A 22,808-nucleotide genomic window follows, 5' to 3' on the forward strand; every position below is an offset into this window, starting at 1 on the left:
GGCTCTTCTCCCCCGATAGCTCAGTTTGGCCGGACGGCCAGCTCTAGGAAGGGTTCTGGTCATCCCAAACGTCTTCCATTTAAGGATTATGGAGGCCACTGTGCTCTTAGGAATGTTAAGTGCAGCAGAAATTTTTTTGTAACCTTGGCAAGATCTGTGCCTTGCCACAATTCTGTCTCTGAGTAACTCAGGCAGTTCCTTTGACCTCATGATTCTCATTTGCTCTGACATGCACTGTGAGCTGGAAGGTCTTATATATACAGGTGTGTGGCTTTCCTAATCAAGTCCAATCAGTATAATCAAACACAGCTGGACTCAAATAAAGGTGTAGAACCATCTCAAGGATGGTCAGAAGAAATGGACATCAGCTGAGTTAAATATATGAGTGTCACAGCAAAGGGTCTGAATACTTAGGACCATGTGATATTTCAGTTTTTCTTTTTTAATAAATCTGCAAAAATGTCAACAATTCTGTGTTTTTCTGTCAATATGGGGTGCTGTGTGTACATTAATGAGGAAAAAAAATGAACTTAAATGGTTTTAGCAAATGGCTGCAATATAACAAAGAGTGAAACATTTAAGGGGGTCTGAATACTTTCCGTCCTCACTGTACATTATACTGCTAGTTATTCATCTAGAAAATTATATATTTTTTTCTATATACACACACACACACACACACACACACACACACAGTGGATATAAAAAGTCTACATACTCTTGTAAAAATGCCGGGCTTTTGAGTTGTAAAGAAATCAAAGATAAATCACACAGAATTTTTCTACCTTTAACCACTTGCCGCCCGCCCACCATCAAATGACAGAGGGACGGTGCGGCTCTCGTTTTGGGTAGATGTCATTTGACGTCGCCCCAGAATGGCCGCTCTCACGCGCAGTGCGGCATTTGCAGCCGAGCCGTGTTGCTAGGACACGGCGCCACCCCAGTCTCTGTGAAGAGCCGATGATGCGGCTCTTTAACCATGTGATCGGCTGTATCCAATCACAGCCGATCCACATGGTAACTGCAGAAGTGCCATAAAGCAGCTCTCATCGCCCCACACTAACAGTGGCATCTCCTTGCAGGGGACACCCGGACAGGTAATCAGGGCACTTAGTAAAGGAGAAAAATTACTTTTTTACAAAACTTATTGACAGAAACTAAGAAGAATGTTTTTTTTTTTTTTTTAGAAATTGTCTTTTTTTTGTAAAAAATAAAAAAAACAGCAGTGATTAAATACCTCCCAAAGAAAGCTCTATTTGTGTGAAGAAAATAATTAAAAACTAGAAAATGCATTTCCTGGAGAAATTGCGTGGGAATGCTGAATATCATCTCCCTATCTGCTAGTTGCCTGTCCCCTGAACACACTGTAAAAACATCTCCTCGCTATCTACTAGCTGCCTGAGTGAGAGACAGTATGAGAGAACCCTTCAAACAAGCCTTAATAAATCTACAACAGTACATGCTATGGAAACAGCGACTTAACCGTTAGAGACACACGGCCTTTGTGAACGTATCAGTATAAAATTTATGTTGATAAACTTAAAAATGTGGGCATGTCAGCGATTTAAAAAATAAGTTGGTTGTGCGTTTTGCTGGGAAATGTGAAGAATTTTATACATCAAAACCTCCCCATCATATTGCCCCATCAAAACGGCCACCATCAAAACTGCCCCCATCATATTGCCCCATCAAAATTGCCCCATCTAAAATTGCCCCGTCATATTGCCACCATCAAACTTGCCCCATCAAAACTGCCCCATGATATTTCCAACATCAAAACTGCCCCATCAAAACGGCCCCCATCAAACTGCCCCATCATATTGCCCCCATCAAAACTGCCCCATCATATTGCCCCCATCAAAATTGCCCCTATCAAACTGCCCCCATCAAAACTGCCCATCATATTGCCACCATCAAAACGGCCCCCATCATACTGCCCCATCAAAACTGCCCCATCATATTTCCCCCATCAAAACTGCCACCATCATATTGCCCCATCAAAACAGCCCCCATCATATTGCCACCATCAAAACGGCCCCCATCAAACTGCTCCCATCAAAACTGGCCCATCATATTGCCCCCATCAAAACTGCCACATCATATTGCCACCATCAAAACGGTCCCCATCAAGATTGCCCCATCATATTGCCACCATCAAAACTGCCCCATCATATTGCCCCTATCAAAACTGCCCCATCAAAACTGCCCCATCAAAACTGCCCCATTAAAACTGCCCCATCAAAACTACCCCATCAAAACTGCCCCATCAACAGTGCCCATCATATTGCCACCATCAAAACGGCCCCCATCATATTGCCCCATCAAAACAGCTCCCATCAAAACTGCCCCATCATATTGCCCCCATCAAAACTGCCCCCATCATAATGCCCCATCAAAACTGCCCCCATCAAAATTGCCCCATCATATTGCCCCCTCACAACAGCCCCCATCATATTGCCACCATCAAAACTGCCCCATCATATTGCCCCCATCAAAACTGCCCCATCATATTGCCACCATCAAACTGCTCCCATCAAAACTGCCCCATCATATTGCCCCCATCAAAACTGCTACATCATATTGCCCCCATCAAAAGTGCTCCATCAAAACTGCCCCATCAAAACTGCCCCATCAAAATTGCCCCCATCAAAACTGCTCTATCATATTGCCACCATCAAAACAGCCCCATCATATTACCACATCAAAATGGCCCCCATCAAACTGCCCCCATCATATTGCCCCATCAAAACTGCCCCATCATATTGCCACCATCAAAACTACCCCATCATATTGCCCCATCAAATTTGCCCCATCATATTGCCACCATCAAAACCGCCCCATCAAAAATGGCCCATCATATTGAGACCATCAAAACTGCCCCATCATATTGCCACCATCAAAACTGCCCCATCATATTGCCACCATCAAACTGCTCCCATCAAAACTGCCCCCATCATATTACCCCAATCAAAACTGCCCCATCATATTGCCACCATCAAAATGCCCCCATCAAGATTGCCCCATCATATTGCCACCATCAAAACTGCCCCATCATATTGCCCCCATCAAAACTGACCCCATCAAAACTGACCCCATCAAAACTTCCCCTATCAAAATTGCCCCCATCAAAACTGCCCCCATCAAAACTGCCCCATCATATTGCCCCCATCAAAACTGCCTCATCATATTGCCACCATCAAAACTGCCCCATCATGTTGCCCCCATCAAAACTGACCCCATCAAAACTGCCCCATCAAAATTGCCCCATCAAAACTGCCCCATCATATTGCCACCATCAAAACTGCCCCATCAGAATTGCCCCATCAAAACTGCCCCCATCAAAACTGCCCCATCAGAATTGCCCCATCAAAACTGCCCCATCGTATTGCCACTATCAAAACTGCCACATCAGAATTGCCCCATCAAAACTGCCCCATTAAATTCCTCTATTTTAAATCAGTACATGGTGTGTCTGTCCCCTCCCCCGGGCTCTGTAATCAGAGCCGAGATGCTCCAGCCGCCTCCCCCACCACCCACTCTGTATAAGAAGCTTTGGTAACCATGGCAACAAAAGCCTTTAAAATGAAATTTCCTAAAATGATCACTAAACTTAAACAGCTTTTTAACAAAAACTGTAAAATACATCAAACTGAAAAGATATAGCCAGAAAGCTGAATATTTTGTGAACATTTTAAAGTTTGTTTGGCGTCTGTAGGTGAAAGTATGAAGGAGGTGAAACTTTGGGGAGTGGAAGAAGATTTTAAGGATTTGAAGCATGCTCTCATTCACTTCAATGTTAAAAAAAAGTGTTAAAAAGCTTAATATTTTAAAAAGTATAAATAGTAGGAAAAAAAGTTGAAGAAGTCCCATCATCAGCTGAAAGAGCTGAACATTTTAAAAGTTGAATGGCTTTAATAGCTGAAAGTATGCAGAAGTTACGCAGAGCCAAAAAATGTACGGAATAATAAAATTATGATTAAAAATAAATAAAAACGAATAACAATAGTGGGACTGCTGAAGCAGTCCTACTAATTAATTTGGGTACAGTGTTGCATGACTGTGCAATTGTCATTCTAAATGCGACAGCACTGAAAGCTGAAAAATGGCCTGGGCAGGAAAGGGGTGAAAGCGCCCTGTATTGAGGTGGTTAATGTGACCTCTAATCTGTGCAATTCAATTAAAAACAAACTGAAAGGATGAAAAAATAACATCTTTTGATTTTTTGACAATTCAGTGTTTTGGTGTACTCTTCCTTGCAAAAGTGCTCCAAATCTGTCAGATTGGAAGAGCATCTCCTGTGTACAGCCCTCTTTAAGTCACAGATTTACAATTGAATTCAAGTCCAGGCTCTGGCTGTGCCATTCCAAAACTCATCTTCCGGTGAAGCCATTCTTCAAAAGTCTCTCCACCCTAACTAAAACCCCAGTTCCAGCCAAAGAATAACGGCCCAAAACCATAATCCTGCGACGAGCATGCCTCCCTGTGGGTATGTTTTTTTGGTGAAACACAGTGTTGATTTTGGCCCAAACATATTTTTTAGGAATCATGGTCAAGAGTTTAATCTTACACAAATTTTTCAGGTTAAAAAAAAAAAAAAAAAAAGGCAGGACACTAGTCCATCTATGTTCAACCAATTAATTAAACCCCCCCCCCCCCCCACAAACTCAAACAGAAACCCTCCATATACACTTATACACACTGATTCAGAGAAAGGGAAAAAAATAAAAAATTAAGCAGGCCAAGTCGCTCTACCCTGGTCTCATCAGACCATAACACATTTTCCCACATGCTTTTGATGTAGGTTTTTGCAAAACGTAGCTGGCTTGGATGTTTTTCTTAGTAAGAAAAGGATTTCTTCTTGCCACCCTACCCCACAGCCCAGACATATGAAGAATACAGGAGATTGTCACTTGTAGTAAACAACCAGTACTTGCAAGAAATTCCTGCATCTCCTTTAATGTTACTGTAGGTCTCCTGGCAGCCTCCTAAACCAGAAGAATGGTTTAACCAGAAGAATATCAAAATTTTGGAATGGCCCAGCCAGCAGTGGTGGCTGGTGGAATTTTTTTTTGGGGGGGACGACAAACAGTATGCCACCCCCCCCCCGGTCGGTAGCACTTACCCCATCACCAGCAGCTTCCCCTGCTCGGCGGCGGCCTCCTGCTTTCCACGGGTCATCACAGCGGCAGCTTTCCTCCCTCCTCCTTGGCCAATTGGGAGTCTTCTCTTTTCGGCCAATCAGAAAATTGGTCTCACACGCGCTTCTGATTGGCCAGATTGAGGATCTGTGTTTCAAAATATTGTCATTATTGTTTCAACATAAATATTCATTCACTGTTGTAACACACCTGGGTGGGCTCTGGTCGCATCCTCTGCAACCCGAGCACACCCTATTTTGAAGCCTATTAGAGCCTCTGGCTCTAATCAGGTGCCTCAACAAAAAAAAAACAAAAAAACACCCGCCGCTGTAATTCATGCACCCGATGCCCTGAAAGGGGCCGGACGCATTAATAGGGGGTGGCCGCGGCGGCCGTGGATAGATTCATGCTATGCATAAATCTATCCATTATGCATATAGGGGGTGGCGAGGAGAGAGGGGGCGACGCCCCTAATGGACAGACCACCGCTGCCAGCCAGAAACTGGACCTGAATCCAGTTGAAAATCTGGGGGGTGACCTGAAGAGGCCTGTGCAAAGAAAATCCCCTCACAATCTGACAGATTTGGAGCATTTGCAAGGAAAAATGGACAAAAATTTCCAAGGCAAGAGGAGCCATGCTGATAAAACTCCTGCCCCAAAAGACTGAAAGATGTCATAAAATTAAAAGTTGCTTTAATAAACTATTAGTTTAAGGCTCCATGCGCACTAGCATTTTTCATACGCTCAAAAAAAGCTAGAAAAAAAAGGTTGGTGAAAAAAGTTGATAATAGCATTTTTGTTCCAGCTTCTAGAAGCATTTTAGGGAGCATTAGTATTTTATAAGCATTTCTGCAGTACATGAAGGGAAGAAAAAAAAAGCTGTTCGGAGCATTTTAGTAGACTATAGGAGCATTTAGGACCATTCAGCATTTTTCTGCTGGAAAAACGCTCCAAAAACTATTTTTTTCTGCTCCTAGACACTGAAGCTCAAAAAATGCTAATAGCCTAATGTAGTGTGCATGTACACATAGGATAACACTATTTAGCTTCTAGGAGCAGAAAAAAAAAGAAGGTTTTCGTCCAGGATATCCCTGTAGTTGGCCACATTCATCTTTCCCTCGATTGCAACCAGTCGTCCTGTCCCTGCAGCTGAAAAACACCCCCACAGCATGATGCTGCCACCACCATGCTTCATTGTTGGGACTGTATTGGACAGGTGATGAGCAGTGCCTGGTTTTCTCCACACATACCGCTTAGAATTAAGGCCAAAAAGTTCTATCTTGGTCTCATCAGACCAGAGAATCTTATTTCTCACTATCTTGGAGTCCTTCAGGTGTTTTTTTAGCAAACTCCATGCAGGCTTTCATCTTGCACTGAGGAGAGGCTTCCGTCGGGCCACTCTGCCATAAAGCCCCGACTGGTGGAGGGCTGCAGTGATGGTTGACTTTCTACAACTTTCTCCCATCTCTCGACTGCATCTCTGGAGCTCAGCCACAGTGATCTTTGGGTTCTTCTTTACCTCTCTCACCAAGGCTTTTCTCCCCCGATAGCTCAGTTTGGCCGGACAGCCAGCTCTAGGAAGGGTTCTGGTCGTCCCAAACGTCTTCCATTTAAGGATTATGGAGGCCACTGTGCTCTTGGGAACCTTTTTTGTAACCTTGGCCAGATCTATGCTTTGACCTCATGATTCTCATTTGCTCTGACATGCACTGTGAGCTGTAAGGTCTTATATAGATAGGTGTGTGGCTTTCCTAATCAAGTCCAATCAGTATAATCAAACACAGCTGGACTCAAATGAAGGTGTAGAACCATCTCAAGGATGATCAGAAGAAATGGACAGCACCTGAGTTAAATATATGTGTCACAGCAAAGGGTCTGAATACTTAGGACCATGTGATATTTCAGTTTTTCTTTTTTAATAAATCTGCAAAAATGTCAACAATTCTGTGTTTTTCTGTCAATATGGGGTGCTGTGTGTACATTAATGAGGGGGAAATATGAACTTAAATGATTTTAGCAAATGGCTGCAATATAACAAAGAGTGAAACATTTAAGGGGGTCTGAATACTTTCCGTCCCCACTGTATCAAGCTTTAGTTTTCTAGAGTTACCTTGAGGTGGAGCTGAAGCTGGTGGTTAATGACAAGCAAATTGAGCACTGCCAGCTCTATTTTAGAAACTAAATATAAAATTACTTTTTTTTTTACAATCAAAGTACTTTTTTAGTTATTGGCTTGCACATTTATTAAAGTCTAAATAGCTCATTCAAAAGAACCTTTAAAGCAATTGGGATGATATGCAGTAACTAATGTAAGGACATCTAAAGAAAAGTAGGGGAGATTCAAGATAGCTTCCAATAGCTTAGGTGTTTCATGTTTTTATCACTGGTAAAATTGAACTTTAAATGTGATTTTTTGCTGTGGGCAACTACCCAATTTTTGCAAAATGTCTTGTTTTAATTTTAATTGCATTGGCTGTTATGTGATTTTATGCATTTATTTCATGTGCATAGCTACAAACATTCCAGCTTTTGTCTTTAATGTGTCCACACTTTCATTTTTCTCTTCATATTAGTAAGTTGATGCATGTATTTGTCATTTGTGCGCCTACTTTAAATAAATGTATATCGGCACAACAAATACACATACTGAGTTACCATTAGGATTATCTGACTATATTCAGAAGATCAGATCATGTTGTAGCCATAGAAGTTGTGGCCCGGTATTGTTCGGGGGGGGGGGGGAAGAGCTGTATACTCGTCCCCAACCCTTCCTGGCCTGCCAGACTGCATGCTTGCATAAGGGTCAGTATGAATTTTGGGGGCAACCCCACGCGTTTGCGTTTTTTTTGGTGTGGGGTTCCCCTAAAAATCCATACCAGACCTGAAAGGCCTGGTATAGATTGGGGACTCTACACCATTTAAAAAAAAAATTATGACAGGTCCTTTGTTTACATTCTGTCATGCAAAAATGCATCAAAAGCACATTAAAAAATGCTTGTACTGTATATGTGTTTTTGGTGCTACTCCATTGAAGTCTATGGGTCAAAAATCTTGTTGCAGTCACACCATTGTAGCACCGGGACCTTTTCAACATTGTATTGCAGTTGCCTGCAATAAATTGAACGGGCACCATTGATAATAATGTAAATTCCATTGTCATGTGATTCTGTGTGGCTCAAGTCACATCTGAAATCGCACTAGTGTGAACGGAGCCTTAACCTAAATGTTAAAACAGTTTCATTAGGTATTAGGTTGTACTGACCAGCTGGATTGTATCCTGGAGAACTTTTGTATTTTTTTAATGTACTGCTCTGCCCATGTACACCTTCCCTCTACTAGTTACAAAATGATTTATGCAGCTGTCACTCTTTGCTGTATTTTATGCTGTGACTAAATCCTCCACATAGAGGAGGAAGAAGATCTGGAGTAGAGAGTTTGGGGTGGGGAGTGTATATACATTGCCAGATTAAACTCTGTGGGGGCCCCTAAGCAGACACAATCTTGGGGCCCCCTTACAGATTTCTGAAGGTTTCTCGTTCGCACACTATGTGGGATAACATTGAACTAAGTAGTGTGCACATCAGCTGCTAGATGGAAATGACCATCACTACTGTATATTACATGTGCATAAGTTGCTCCAATTTTTTTTACAAACTGACAGCTGAAAGAAGATGAGCTTTTAAGAGACAAACTGTAATGGGTAACTGATGTCTATGGTTTATCTACTTTATGTTGTTTTTGGGTACATTGCATTTATACAGTATTTTCCATAGAGTATTTGATGTAAAGTTTTATTTTCCTTGAGTTCATTCTTTTTTTTTCTATCTTTTGTAAAGACTTCAAGAAAGCTTCATTGTAATTTTCTATTAAGATACTTCATGTTTGCATTTGGTATCCTTGACATAACACTGAATCCCACTAACAACCAGATCAGCTGCACTTGGGAATTTGGAGGTATCTGCTCCTAGTATTTGCTCTCCTTTTATTTTAAGATGCTTCTAAGGGAGGCTATACAGTATGGTATGAAAAATTGGTGTTAGAGGATACAGCTCTTTGTCACCAGATTTTGCAGGATCGCGCTATTGAAAAACTGTTCCTTAGTTGATCAGGGCAGATTTATGTTCAGTGAAGTGCAGCTTTTGACTGGCATTTGATCTGAGCTAGTTCCTTCTGGTATTCCTTAAAGAGGAGTTCCACCCAAATTGGAACTTCCGCTTTAAGTGTTGGTGACCCCCTGACAAGCCATATTTGGCATGTAATTTTTTTAGGGGAGGAGCGGATACCCTGTTTTTACAGGCACCCAGCTCCCACTTCCTCCCCTGGCTCCACGGCGCCGGAAGAAAGATCACCTCTCCCCCCTCCAATCTTCTAGGACACGTCACAGGTCCCAGAAGATTGCCCGGTCATTCACAGCCCACAGTTAGAATATCGGCGCCTCGGAGAAGAGGGGGAGAGGAGGGGGAGAGGAGTGAGGCTTCCTGCACCCGCATCGCTGGACCGTGGGACAGGTGAGTGTCTTATTATTAAAAGGCAGCAGCTATACTTTTTTTAGCTGCTGACTTTTAAATGGTTGGGACTCTGCTTTAAGACCATGATGATATCTCTGCTCCTTTTTAGTATATCTAACATTTAGTCTTTAGTGTGGACGTTGACAAATCGTACTTTCTTGAGCATTACTCAGTTTATTCACAAAGGATTCTGGTAGATTGTATCACTACTGTGTACTCTCTAGTCAGACAGGGACAATGCAAACTGAATTTTGTTCAGAATTATGAAAGATTTGACTCCCGCGCTTATGGTACAAATGAAAATTAACCACTTGCTTACTGGGCACTTAAACCCCCCTCCCGCCCAGACCAACTTTCAGCTTTCAGTGCTCTCACACTTTGAATGACAATTACTCAGTCATGCAACACTGTACCCAAATTATTTTTTTATCCTTTTTTTCATACAAATAGAGCTTTCATTTAGTGGTATTTGATAACCTCTGGGTTTTTTATGTTTTGCGCTATAAGTGAAAAATGACCGAACATTTTGAAAAAAAATGCATTTTTCTTCATTTCTGTGATAACATTTCTCAAATTAGCAATTTTTCTTCATAAATGTTGGCCACAATTTATACTGCCACATATCTTTGGTAAAAATAACCCAAATTAGTGGATATTATGTGGTCTGTGTGAAATTTATAGAGTCTACAAGCTATGGTGCAAATCATAAAAAAATGATCACATCTGCTGTACTGAGGCCCATCTCATTTCTTGAGACCCTAACAAGCCAGGAAAGTACAAATGCCCCCCAAATGACCCCTTTTTGGAAAGTAGACATTCCAGGGTATTTAGTAAGAGGCATGGTGAGTTATTTGAAGTTGTAATTTTTTCCCACAATTCTTTGCAAATTTTTTATATTTTTTTCAGAAAATTGTCATTATAATAGCTTATTTCTCTCACATGGAATGTGCATACCACAAATGACACCCCAAAATACATTCAGATACTCCTCCTGGGTATTACAATACCACATGTGTGGGACTTTTTCACTAACTGGCCACATACAGAGGCCCAACATGCAGGGAGCATCTTTAGGAGTTCAAGGAGCATAAATTACCCATCTAACTTGTTGACTACCTATTACACTTTTGAAGGCCCTAGAGCACCAGGACAATGGAAACGCCCACAAAATGACCCCATTTTGGAAAGCACACACCCCAACGTATAATCTATGAGGCATAATGAGTCTTTTGAACGGTTCATTTTTTTCCAGAAGTTTTTGGAAAATGTGGAAAAAAATGAAAACGCGGTTTATAAGATATTTCCAACACATAGCATTTACATAGCAAAAATAACACCCCAAAATACATTCTGCTGCTACTCCTGAGTAAAACGATACCACATGTGTGAGACTTTTACACAGCCTGACCACATACAGAGGCCTAACGTTGAAGTAGCACCTTCAGGTGTTCTAGGAGCATAAATTACACATCTCATTTCTCACCCACCTATTACACTTTTGAAGGCTCTGGAGCACCAGGACAATGGAAACGCCCACAAAATGACCCCATTTTGGAAAGCAAACACCCCAACGTATAATCTATGAGGCATAATGAGTCTTTTGAATGGTTCATTTTTTTCCAAAAGTTTTTGGAATATGTGAAAAAAAAATGAAAACACATTTTTTTTACACAAAGTTGTCCGTTTATAAGATATTTCCAACACATAGCATTTACATAGCAAAAATAACACCCCAAAATACATTCTGCTACTCCTCTTGAGTATAACGATACCACATGTGTGAGACTTTTACACAGCCTGACCACATACAGAGGCCTAATATTGAAGTAGCACCTTCAGTTGTTCTACGAGCATAAATTGCACATCTCATTTCTCATTCATCTATTACACTTTAGAAGGCCCTGGAGCACCAGGACAATGGAAACGCCCACAAAATGACCCCATTTTGCAAAGCTAACACCCCAATGTATAATCTATGAGGCATAATGAGTCTTTTTCACAGTTCATTTTTTTCCAGATGTTTTCGGAAAATGTGGAAAAAAATGAAAACGCATTTTTTCTTACACAAAGCTGTCCGTTTATAAGATATTTCCAACACATAGCATTTACATAGCAAAAATGACACCCCAAAATACATTCTGCCACTCCTGAGTATGGCAATACCACATATGTGAGACCTTTACACAGCCTGGCCACATACAGAGATCCAACATGCAAGGAACATTGTCAGGTGTTCCAGGGACACATAGCATGCACATACCAAGAATTACATCCCAAAATACATTATGCTGAGCAAAGGGTAAACAAAAGATTACCTGTGGTTTTAGTAGCACAGTTGTCCACAGGAGGATAGCACTGGCCCAGGCAGGGACTTGGTCAGCAACAGCGAACACAATTTTTCAGGCAGCAAGCAGGAATACTGTCCATAGTCAGTACAGGTAGCAGGCAGGGATACTGTCCATATACAGTCCAGGGTCAGTGCAGGCAGAGATTGTGTCAGGAAGGGCATGCCAGCACCCAAGATGGCTGCCGAAGAAGACGACCTGTTACCTCTGCCTGTCAGGAAGGGCATGCCAGCACCCAAGATGGCTGCCGAAGAAGATGACCTGTTACCTCTGCCCCTGTCAGAATGCCATTGGTGCACACACACCCTGTGACAGCTTTTGACACCCAAACAGGCTACTTAAACTCAGTCAGTTTCCAGACTCAGTGCTGTCTGCTCTACAGCGTTCCCTGTGTATCCTGCAATTACCTACCTGACTTCCATTCCTGTTGTGACCCGGCTTGCTTCCTGACGTTCCTGTTTCTTGCCTGCATCCGACCCCGGCTTGTCCCCTACTCTGCATCTGCCTGCTCCTTCTGCCACTTTGCTGCCAGTCTGCTGACGACCCGGCCTGTAATCTGATTCTGCTTCTGCTTCAGCCTTTGTTCCTGACGTGCCCGTTTGTGTATGACCCGGCCTGCCTGTACCTGCCTTCTCTTCAGCCTCGAGGGTGCCACCATCCATTCTGCTGCACCTGCACTTCTGCCTGTGTGGACCGATTGTCTACTCACTCCAGCTACCTGCCTACCACTGCTCTGGGATTCCTACAGACACATCTACAGCCCGGCCGAGTGCTCCGATCCAGCTCCAAGTTCAGCGATCCCGCCAGGCACTCGTGCGACTCTGCATCTCGGTGCTTCCTGTCAGCTCTATCAGGGGCTCTAAGTCAGAGTTGTAAGAGAGGCCGTCCTCTGCATATCAGGCTCCATCACCGGGTACGTGACAGTAGCAGACAGCCATGTCTGAGCCTGTGCAAGGACCCTCTCCTATGGAGGAACTCTGCCAACACCTAGCCGTATTAACACAAGCTGTAAAGGACTTACAACAGGGTTATACCCAGCTGGAAGGCCAAATACAGACCTTGTCTGCCTCTGCTCCTGCTCAAGCACCTTCCACTTCTGGGATGTCAGCAGCTCCTGCAGTCGTTATGCTACCACCTTAACCCAGAGTCCCAACTCCTGAAAAGTTCCACGGAGAACGCAACGAGTTCAGAGCCTTCCGCAACGCATGCAAACTCTAACTATTTTTCGCTACAACCACGAACCTTCTCCCTGGAAGCCACCAAGGTCGGGTTTGTCATTTCCTTGCTTCAGGGGGAACCACAGGCCTGGGCTCACCGACTCCTTGAACAAAAGGCCACATCTCTGATGGACTTAGCCTCCTTTTTTGGAGCCATGGCTCAGTTATATGAAGACCCCCAGCAAGCCGCTACTGCGGAAGCCGCCCTTCACACGCTTCAGCAGGGTCACAGGGCCGTGGAGGACTATGTTTCAGAATTCCGGCGCTGGAGTTCCGACACCAGCTGGAACGATGCTGCCCTGCAATACCATTTCCGCATGGGCCTTTCTGATAATCTCAAGGATGAGCTAGCACGAACAGGTGTCCCCTCCACCTTGGAGACACTTATAAATTTGTCAATCCAGATTGACCGTCGTTTAAGGGAACGTAGGTCGGAACGAGCCACCGACCAGTCCCGTCCAGTATGGATGCTTCCACGAGTGTCTGGTTCTTTCAGTCCCGCTTCACCTGCTCCTGCCACATCCGCTTCAGACGCATCTGAACCCATGAAGCTTGGTCTCCTCCATCCTTCTCTGACTATAGAAGAACGCCAGCACAGACGCCAGCTAAATCTTTGCCTGTACTGTGGAGGATCAGGACATTATGTGAGGTCTTGCCCGGTCAAGATCCGCAAGTGCCTCTCAGTTACATCCGCTTCTCCTCCATCTCTACCCAATCACTCTGCTCATCTTGCTCTTCCCATTTTGTTACAGCTCCCAGGAGGAACTATCTACTATCTACTCTTGCAGCTGTTTCATAGATTTAGCTTTTGCTGCCAAACATCACATTCCTCTACTACCCAAGGCTCAGAGACTTTCTGTACATCTGGCAGACGGATCCACCATTAAATCTGGATTGGTTACTCACGAAACCATCCCGTTATCTACCACCATTGCCGAGAACCATCAAGAGCTTCTACGCCTAGATGCAATCGCTTCCCCTCTGTTCCCAATCATTCTGGGTATGCCTTGGTTAAAAGCTCATAACCCTCACATTAACTGGGTTACAGAAGAAATCAAGTTTCTTTCCCCCTATTGCCTTCAGCATTGTTAGCAAGAGAATCATCAGGACCCATCTCCCCTGCTGTGCATCGATTTGGAGTCTGAAGCCCGCCAAGTCGTTCCAGTAGCATATCACGACTTTCTGGATGTTTTCAGCAAAAAAGGGGCAGAAACGCTTCCTCCTCATAGGGATTATGACTGTCCAATTGAGCTCCTTCCTGGGGTTGAAGTTCCTTTTAGCAGGAATTTTCTGAACTTGTTGCTTTGAAAGACTACATTGATGACAACCTTAAAAAGGGGTTTATTCATCCATCCACATCTCCTGCCGGTGCGGGGATCTTCTTTGTAGAAAAAAAAGACCACTCATTACGGCCCTGTGTGGACTACCGTGAACTTAATAAGGTCACTGTAAAAAACCGTTACCCTCTTCCACTTGTGCCTGAATTATTCCAGCGACTCGGTACGGCCACCATTTTCACAAAATTGGATCTTTGGGGTGCTTATAATCTGGTTCGCATACGAGAGGGGGATGAATGGAAGACAGCGTTCCGCACATGGTTTGGGCATTTTGAATACCTTGTGATGCCCTTTGGACTTTGCAATGCCCCAGCTACCTTTCAGCACTTCATCAACGATGTCTTCCGAGATTTCCTGGATCTATTTGTTGCTGTTTATCTTGATGATATACTAATCTTCTCTCCCTCTCTAGATCACCACCGTAGTCACGTCAAGAATGTATTGAGTCGCCTTCGACAGCAAGGATTTTATGCAAAACCAGAGAAATGTGTATTTGAACGCCAAAGCATCCAATTCTTGGGTTTAATAATTTCCACCGAAGGCATCTAGATGGATCCCCAGAAGGTTACAGCCATCCTGTATTGGCCTGCTCCCAGTGATAAGAAGGGTGTCCAACGTTTTGTGGGGTTTGCAAATTTTTATCGAAAATTCATCAGAAATTTTTCCGCAATCATATCCCCCATTACAAGTTTAACCAAACAAGGTACAAGATTCTCTTGGTCTCTGGAAGCTCAGAAAGCTTTTGACACCCTAAAAAGACTTTTCACATCTGCATCTGTCCTGAAACACCCTGATCCAGCCTTGCCCTACGTCTTGGAAGTAGACGCCTCAGAAACAGCGGTCGGAGCAATATTGTCTCAGAGGCGGGGAGCTAAGGCTCTACTGCATCCAGTTTCTTTTTTTTCCAGCAAGCTGTCAAATGCCGAAAGGAACTACGACGTCGGGACCGTGAACTTTTGGCCATCAAAGCCGCCCTGGAGGAATGCAGATACCTTCTAGAGGGGGCCGCACACCCAATCTTGATCTATACTGATCATAAGAACCTCGAGTATTTAAGAACAGCAAAAAGATTGAAACCCCGACAAGCCAGATGGGCACTATTCTTTTCTAGATTCACTTTTCACTTAACGTTCAGGCCCGGATCCAAGGGTGCAAAACCCGATGCGTTATCACGCATGTTCAGCAAACCTTAAGAAATCTCATCTCCAGATACCATTCTATCCCCTGGGAACTTCCTGTTACTTCAAGGAGAGTTAATAAAACAAATTAAACAAACTCTAGTAAGGAACCCTTTACCAGCCGGGGTCTCTCTACTGGCAAAGGATGGGCTACTTTGGCATGAAGACAAGATCTTTGTGCCGGAAGACCTCCGAATGGCCATCCTGGTGCGATGCCATGATCATGTGCTGGCAGGTCATTTTGGCATTGGCGAGACAACTGAATTAGTACAACGGACATTTTGGTGGCCTGGGGTCTAAAAAGATTGTAGGAAATATGTGGAATCTTGCACCACTTGCATCCGCAATAAAACCAGCAGATCCAGAGCCTGGGGTCTGCTAAAACCCTTACCTGTCCCCAGTAGACCTTGGAAGATGATCTCAATAGATTTTATCGTAGAACTTCCCCCATCTGAGGACCACAACACCATTTTTGTAGTTGTCGATAGACTATCTAAGATGGCACACTTCCTGCCCATGAAGGGCACACCATCTGCTCGAGAAACAGCTCAAACCTTTGTCAAGGAGATCGTAAGGCTTCACGGGATTCCGGCCAATATTGTGTCCGACCGTGGGGTGCAGTTTACATCCAGATTCTGGAGAGCCTTATGTGATTCACTCGGGATTGAACTTTCATTTTCTTCTGCATATCACCTACAAAAGAATGGGCAGACAGAAAGGATTAATCAAACCCTCGAACAGTACCTGAGATGTTTCTCCTCATTTTCGCAAGACGATTGGGCTTTTCTGCTTCCCCTGGCCGAGTTTTCTTATAATAATTCAGTGCACTCTGCTACAAAGCAATCTCCATTTTTTGCAAACTACGGTTTCCACCCTTCTTTTTTGTCTAATACAATTCCAGATTCCCCTGTACCAGCTGTTTCCGAAACTATAAATTTCTTCAACGCCAATAACAAACTGCTACAGGAAACAATGGCCAAGACACAGGCATACAATAAGGAAGTTTTTGACAGGAAAAGAAGGGGAGAATTGATCTTGAGCCCTGGTGACCAAGTGTGGCTAGCAACTACTAATTTGAAACTGGCCTGTCCCTCAAAGAAACTGGGCCCTAAATTTATAGGACCATTTCCGGTGAAGAGACGGATCAATGAGGTTGCATATGAATTAGAGTTGCCTGAGTCATTTAGAATCCACCTTGTGTTCCACATAACCTTGTTGAAACCTGCCATTCCTGACCCCTTCCCAAGACGAAGTTCCGGCCCCCCTGAACCTGTAATAATTGACGGGGAGGAAGAGTTTGAGGTGGAAACAATCTTAGACTGCAGGAAGAGAAGAAATCAGATCCAGTTCCTGATAAAATGGAAAGGGTATGGGCCAGAGGACAACTCCTCGGAACCTGAAGGTAATATCCATTATGCATTAATAACCAAACGCAAATAGCACACTTGAAATGAACTCTGGACCTTTTATCTGCTCCTTGTAAATGGGATAATGAGGGAATAACACACAACTGGCCACGGAACAGCTGAGCAGCCAATTGTCCTATTACTTTCGGTGCCTTAAAAAGTGGGAGGCACATATACAAACTGTTGTAATTCCTACACCGTTCACCTGATTTGGATGTAAATACCCTCAAATTAAAGCTGAAAGTCTGCAGTTAAAGCACATCTTGTTTGTTTCTTTTCAAATCCATTGTGGTCGTGTATAGAGCCAAAAAGATTAGAATTGTGTCGATGTCCCAATATTTATGGACCTGACTGTATGACTGGTATATAGTATTGCTGTGAAACTGGGCTCAGAAACATGCATATACCGTCCTTAAACCCTGGTGTATAAAAAAGTCCAATAATAAAGTGAAAAAGTGCCCCTTCAAATTGTTCTGTGCTTCTTAGAAAACAGTGCCCCATAAGAAACGCACTCACCACTATTATTCACCCCACAAGGAGGTATTTCACTTTCACAGTATGAGCCACTGTGCAGCCTGTGGAGTAGGAAATATTCCTGTCCTGTATCCTCCAAGTGCCTCCTTGTCTGTGATGTGACACCTGCTTGTCTGTGATGTGAAAGTGAAATACCTTCTTGTGGGGTGAATAATAGCGTTGAGCAGTGGTGTCATTAAGGGGTGGCTATTGAGGCTGGAGCCCCGAATCTGGGGCCCATGGCCCTATCCAGAGCTGGCCCTATTATGAGAGTGTCCCGGGCTGCCTGACACATCCTGTCTGCACTCCGTGCTTCACTGACATCCAGAGAAGGGAGATGAGTATGAGAGTCTCCTCCTTGCTCCGCCCATATCATAGAGGTGGGAGGAAGTTTCTCACATTGAACTCCTGAGCAGGTGAGTGCAGACCATGGGGGGAGGGGGAAAATTCTGTATACCCATCGTCTTTGTATATACCCAGCCTCTCTGTGTACACCCAGCCTCTCTGTATATACCCAGCCTCTCTATAAACCCAGCCTCTCTGTAAACCCAGCCTCTCTGTATATACCCAGCCTCTCTGTATATACCCAGCCGGACATGTGTGAACTGGCTACATTGAGAGCCAGTCACATTTGCCTGTCATATGTGTGAACCCAGCCTTCGGGTGAGTTTCCGTCCATTTGCTGGTAATAGAAATATCACAAAGGGGGAAATTTACTAAAACTGGAACACTCAGAATCTGGTGCAGCTGTGCATGGTAGCCAATCAGCTTCTAACTTCAGCTTGTTCAAACCACTTGCTGACTGCCCTATAGCACTTCTACTGCTACAGGGCGATAGCTGTGGACAGGAGTAAGCATCTTGGATGTGAAACGTGTTAGCGATTTGATCCCTGCTGTGTCCACTTCTGTCATTTGTCTGCGTTTTTGGATTTTATATACTCAGTAAAGATGCTTTTTGATGGAGTGCGGCAGTCCAGGACTTCTCTAGTTCCATTACCTTGTGCATAGCCAGCACCCAACTCTGCTTAGTAGGACGGCAGTACCTTGCAAACACGGAGACTTACAGAGCGGCATTCCTCTTCAGCTGTGGACAGGATCTTGTATATATACGTGATCCTGCACTTCTGCCTGGAGTGGGCGTATGTGCGCCACTGGTGGGGTGTTTTTGCTGTGATAATTCGCAGCAGAAGCTGATCTGTGGGTCCCGGGGACTTTATGTCCTCCTGCACCCAATTATCATCAGTAAAACACAGAGAATTGAGATATGCCTATGTAAACAATGCATATCTCAGTTCTGACTCAGGGAAAGGGACCAATCCTGTGTCTCTGCAAAGCAGGGACTAGAATCAATTGCTTCCCCTAGTGAAAGCAGCACACTGTACACAAAAACACTGGCTAGGCACACAGTTAACCCTTTGACCACCCTAGATGTTTAACCTCTTCCCAGCCAGTGTCATTAGTACAGTGACAGTGCATATTTTTAGCGCTGATCACTGTATTAGTGTCACTGGTTCCCACATAGTGTCAACAGTGTCAGGTACTATCCAATAGTCTGTCACAATATCACAGTCCCGCTATACAAAATCCATAAATTTATCCCATATAACTATTCAAAACTCATGCTAAAGTACTAAATCAAAATAAATATATAAATAATATACACAGAACTGCAGCCTCTGTGCAAAGGTGCTGGTACCTTAAAAGTGATAGAAAATATGAAACAGCGCTGGCAGCATATATTATTCAATACACATCATGGTGATTAGTGCCATATACATCAATGTGTTTATGCCATACAAGATCAAAATGCAACAAAATTATATATAATATAATACAGTGCCTTGCAAAAGTATTCACACCACTTGGCTTTTGACCTATTTTGTTACATTACAGCCTTTAGTTCAATGTTTTTTTTAATCTGAATTATATGTGATGGACCAGAACACAATAGTCTAAGTTGGTGAAGTAAAATTAGAAAAATAGATACATAAAACTATTTTTCATAAATAAAAAACTGATAATTGGCATGTACGTATGTATTCACCCCTTTTGTTATGAAGCCCATAAAAAGCTCTGGTGCAACCAATTACCTTCAGAAGTCACATAATTTGTGAAATGATGTCCACCTGTGTGCAATATAAGTGTCACATGCTCTGTCATTACATATACACACCTTTTTGAAAGGCCCCAGAGGCTGCAACACCTAAGCAAGAGGCACCACGAACCAAACACTGCCATGAAGACCAAGGAAATCTCCAAATAAGTAAATGACAATGTTGTTGAGAAGTACAAGTCAGGGTTAGGTTGTTATTATTATTATAATACAGGATTTATATAGCGTCAACAGTTTGCGCAGCGCTTTACAACATGAGGGCAGACAGTACACTTACAATACAAATCAATACAGGGGGGATCAGAGGGCCCTGCTCGTTAGAGCTTACAATCTAGAAGGGAAAAAAAGGATCCAAATCTTTCATGATCCCTAGGAACACCATCAAATCTATCATAACCAAATGGAAAGAACATGGCACAACAGCAAACCTGCCAAGAGACGGCTGCACACCAAAACTCACGGACCGGGCAAGGAGGGCATTAATGAGAAAGGCAGCAGAGACCTAAGGTAACCCTGGAGGAGCTGCAGAGTTCCACAGCAGAAACTGGAGTATCTGTAAATAGGACGACAATAAGCCGTACGCTCCATAGAGTTGGGCTTTATGGCAGAGTGGCCAGAAAAAAGCCATTACTTTAAGCAAAAAACAAAATGGCACGTTCTAAGTTTGCGAAAAGGCATGTGGGAGACTCCCAAACTGTATGGAGGAAGGTGCTCTGGTCTGATGAGACTGAAATTAAACTTTTTGGCCATCAAAAAAAATGCTATGTCTGACGCGAACCCAACACATCAGATCACCCAAAGAACACCAGCCCCACAGTAAAACATGGTGGTGGGAGCATCGTGCTGTGGGGATTTTTTTCAGCAGTCGGGACTGGGAAACTGGTCAGGGTTGAGGGAAAGATGGATGGTGCTAAATACAGGGATATTCTTGAGCAAAACCTGTACCACTCTGTGTGTGATTTGAGGCTAGGACAGAGGTTCACCTTCCAGCAGGACAATGACCCCAAACACACAGCTAAAGCAACACTTGAGTTGTTTAAGGGGAAACATGTAAATGTGTTGGAATGGCCTAGTCAAAGCCCAGACCTCATTCCAATAGAAAATCTGTGATCAGACCTAAAGATTGCTGTTCACAAGAGCAAACCATCCAACTTGAAGGAGCTGGAGCTGTTTTGAAAGGAGGAATGGGCAAAAATCCCAGTGATAAGATGTGGCAAGCTCACAGAGACTTATCCAAAGTGACTTGAAGCTGTGATAGCCGCAAAAGGTGGCTCTACAAAGTATTGACTTTAGGGGGGTGAATAGTTATGCACATTGACTTTTTCTGTTATTTTGTCCTATTTGTTTGCTTCACAATAAAAAAAAAAAATCTTTAAAGTTGTGGGCATGTTCTGTAAATTAAATGATGCAAATCCTCAAACAATCCATGTTAATTCTAGGTTGTGAGGCAACAAAACACAAAAAATGCCAAGGGGGGTGAATTCTTTTGCAAGGCACTGTATGCACAAATCTATAAAGTGCTTATTTGAAAAAAAGTGCAATGGTGCGCCAAACTTTACAAAGTCTTAGGTGACTCCCCCTTCAGTGACCTCACTCACCAGAAACAATGGACATTCAGCTTCGCAGTCTGTGGTCAAAAAGGCAGTGATCTATTGATCTGGGAATGTGTAGGATGGTTCCTCAAAAAATCATGTATTGGAAATCTTCATAAATGACAATAAATGTCTATCGCATTATATGATTCATTGTAGTATGATAGCCAAAAGGCATGCTTGCCGATATGGTTTCTGTTTATAATAACGTTTTTTATATATATTTGGCAAGAGGAAATGATGTTATAGAGGAGGAAGTTGGTGTTTTTTTGCATTGATCGTAATTGGTCGCTTCGTTCTTCCCAGAGGGAGGAGTGATCTTCCCTCAGGTATCAATAGACTGCAAGGAACTGGAAGTGATGTCCTTTGATGACACCCTGGAGAAGGGGCAAAACGCGTCAACACACTTCCGGTTCACGTTATCCATTGACGCAATATCCACCTCCATGGAACGCACGCCATACAGCGGCAAACTTGGATGTTTTCACTGATGCCTGTTTTTTGCCAGATATCCTGTAAGTGGCGCGTTTAATGCACTTGATAACTTATTTTAGCTGTATTTCACTATGAGCTTTTTCTCTATTTCCCCATCTATGGAGTGTGGCGTATCCTTTCTGTTATAAAGTACCCTCTTGGAAGAGTTTTTTGAGGAACCATCCTACACATCCCAAGATCAATAGATCACTGCCTTTTTGACCACAGACTGCGAAGCTTAGGGTCTATTGTTTCTGATGAGTGGGGTCACCGAAAGGGGAGTCACCTCACATTTTTGCAAAGTTTGGAGCACCATTGCACTTTTTTTAATATACGCACTAAGCACTTTATAGATTTGTGCATATTATATTATATATAATTTTGTTGCATTTTGATCTTGTATGGCACAAACACATTGATGTACAGTATATGGCACTAATCACCATGATGTGTATTGAATAATATATGCTGCCAGTGCTGTTTCATATTTTCTATATCCCATATATAGTTTGTAGATGCTATAAGGTTCTCGTAAACCAATCAATATGTGCTTATTGGGATTTTTACCAAAATAATGTAGCAGATTACATATTGGCCTAAATTTTTGAAGAAATTAGATTTTTTACATTTTTTTGTTGGATGTGTTTTTTATAGCAGAAAGTAAAAAATGTTGTTGTTCTTGCGAAATTGTGGCTATTTTTTTGTTTTTAGGGCAAAAAATAAAAAATGTAGCGGTGATCAAATACCACCAAAAGAAAGCTCTATTTGTGGTAAAAAAAAAACCTTAAAGTTTATTTGGGTACAGTATCGCACGACCATGCAATTGTCAGTTAACCACCACCCACCAGGCCACTGCACATATACGGCCAGCTGGGCGCTTCCTCCTTCTGAGTGGACGTTCGGGAACATTCAGCAGAAGGAGGGGGATGGTGCGCGCACATGCCCATGCAGCTTTGCGAGCCCAATGCGCTTGTGTCACCCGGACAC

The sequence above is a fragment of the Aquarana catesbeiana genome, linkage group LG04 (assembly GCF_042186555.1).
Source record: "Aquarana catesbeiana isolate 2022-GZ linkage group LG04, ASM4218655v1, whole genome shotgun sequence".
Taxonomy (NCBI): Eukaryota; Metazoa; Chordata; class Amphibia; order Anura; family Ranidae; genus Aquarana; species Aquarana catesbeiana.